This window comes from Prionailurus bengalensis, chromosome X (assembly GCF_016509475.1).
Source record: "Prionailurus bengalensis isolate Pbe53 chromosome X, Fcat_Pben_1.1_paternal_pri, whole genome shotgun sequence".
NCBI lineage: Eukaryota > Metazoa > Chordata > Mammalia > Carnivora > Felidae > Prionailurus > Prionailurus bengalensis.
This window is the reverse complement of record NC_057361.1, coordinates 93,085,080-93,087,680: the sequence shown is the minus strand read 5'-3', so window position 1 is coordinate 93,087,680 and position 2,601 is coordinate 93,085,080.

Here is a 2,601-nt window from a genome sequence, read left to right as displayed (position 1 = left end):
GGGTGGCTTGGTCGGTTAAGTGTCCGACTTCGGCTCAGGTCATGATCTCACGGTCCGTGAGTTCGAGCCCCGCGTCGGGCTCTCTGCTGACAGCTCAGAGCCTGGAGCCTGTTTCAGATTCTGTGTCTCCCTCTCTCTCTGCCCCTCCCCTGTTCATGCTCTGTCTCTCTCTGTCTCAAAAATAAATAAACGTTAAAAAAAATTAAAAAATAAAATAAAAAAAATAAAAGTAACACACAGGTAGACATTGACAAGGGAGAAACTTTTAGGACAAAGAAGGTTTCGCCTTGACCAACCACATGGCAGGTCCTGCTGTTGAAACAGAAGTTACAAGTAGTATACAATTTGAAAAATGTAGTAACTATTAGTGTCCCTTTGTGGAATAACAGGTGAAGGCCACCATTCCTTTGTGTGGTGTCAGGGCATTTAGAATAAGACTTCAAGGCTTAAGTGGATAATGGAGTGAGAATACTGATTTTTGCGGTGGTGCAAGGTAGAGGTCTGCCAAAGGTCTGGCTTCCAGTCAATAAAAAAAGCCAAAATGCAGAGAACATCCTGGAAAGGCAAACTCCTAGTTTTGAGGGTCCACTGGCTAGAACTGAAGTTAGGGTTTTTTTAAATTTAATTTATTTTATTTTATTTATTTTGAGAGAGAAATAGAGCAGGAGTGGGGGAGGAGCAGAGAGCGAGGAGAAAGAGAATCCTAAGGCAGGCTGAAATCCAGAGTCGGACACTTAACCGACTAAGCCACCCAGACGCACCTGAAGTTAGGGCTTAAGAGGGAGAAGAACGCTCACATTAAAACTCTTAGGGCTCCAGAGTACACAGTCATCCGTGAGGAAATCTCTAGGCTTTCTTGAGGAAATCTTTCTAATGCATACTGCACATTTGCTCTAGTCAACTACACGGTACTATTCTCCGTTTTAAAGATTTCAAGAGATCCATTCATCTGTCGAAAAGGGGAAAAATGAGAAAAGGGGGTTCTACCACATCGAGTCCTCTCAGTTGTTCATACTTTATTTTTTTTATTTTTTATTTATTTTTATAACGTTTATCCATCTTTGAGAGACAGAGAGAGACAGAGCATGAGCGGGGAAGGGATAGAGAGTGGGAGACACAGAATCCAAAGCAGGCTCCAGGCTCTGAGCTGGCAGCACAGAGCCCGACGCGGGGCTGGAACTCACGAACTGCGAGATCATGACCTGAGTCGACGCTCAACCAACTGAGCCACCCAGGCGCCCCATCAGTTGTTTATACTTTAAATTACAAAGCCCAAGTGTGCCACGTCTGCCCCAAAGAGAGTCCCTTGGCCTGGTCCAGGTGATAGAGTGTGCAATTAGTTAAAGATCAAAGAACAGATAGACATTGGTGAGAAAGTCTAGGTTTTTAGAACCCACCCGGGTTCACCTCTGCTGATGAAACAAAGGTGATATTTTTTTAATAAAAGAAGAAAATAAATCTTTCCGAATAATAAAAAAAGGCAACAGAAAGCATTGATTCCAGGGAACACACATGAAGGCCTCCAGTCCTTGGTGTGATGCCAGCACCTGTAAAAGAAAACTTTATGGCTTGAGTGTCTTACATGGTGCGGCCTGAGGAGTACTGATTCTTGTGTGTGTGTGTGTGGAGGCAGGTGGAGGGAGTAAATGGAAGAAGTTAGTCAAGAAACTGGCAAAAGTCAAGACACAGGAGGCCCCATAGGAAGGCCAACTCCCTATTAGAGGGTCCATTTGCTAACCCAAGGACAAGGTGAGCAGCAGCGAGCTCAGAATGGACAGTCACTGGTGAGGACGTCTCAACCTTTCTGATCTGTCCCAAATGATTGCTTTAGCAAAGCTGAAATGGCCATCTTCTATTAAAATATAATAATAGCTTCCTCTCACTAAAAAATGAAAATAAAGTAACTGAGAAGAAACCCCACTGCGCATCAGTAAAAACTCACTGAAGTGGAAGCTGCCCCGTTGAAACTTCCCGAGATGTTTTCATTTTCTGATGATGTCTTTGGTTTGTGTGACCCTTGTGGTAAGTGTACCAATACTTTATTTTAAGGGATAGAATGTTTTTATTAAGGGCTCCCTTTTATTCCCTAGGGGAAACATCAGAAAGCATTTTCTTATCCTCGCCCAAAGGAAGAACACAAAATAAATGGTAGTAAGAAAAGCTGGGGGGTGGGGGGAACCAAGGGTTTATACACAATTGGCTCGATAAACCCTACACGTTGTATAAACTCTACATTTTGTACACTTTCATGTATATTTTTAAAGTCAATTTTTATAGAAACTGGAGTAAGAAAAACCACCTGGGGACTGGACATTTGGGAATCCCACAAAGGAGAAAATCAGGTTATATGCATCAAGGATTAGCTGCCCTTTTGGGAAACATGAAGACGAGTTGATGCAACCTCACTTAAAGGTACAGGCAAGAATTTGATTGTCATCTCTTATTCTGGGCTAAAATGCAAGCTCGGAAGCGGTGGCTGTTGCTTTGAGTAAGAACCCACGTTTTAATGATTTCTAGCCAAGCTCAGACCAGATGACCTTCAGGACAATCAGCCCATTAATCAGCAGAATGCCTCATGATTATTTGATGTGATTCAGCTCT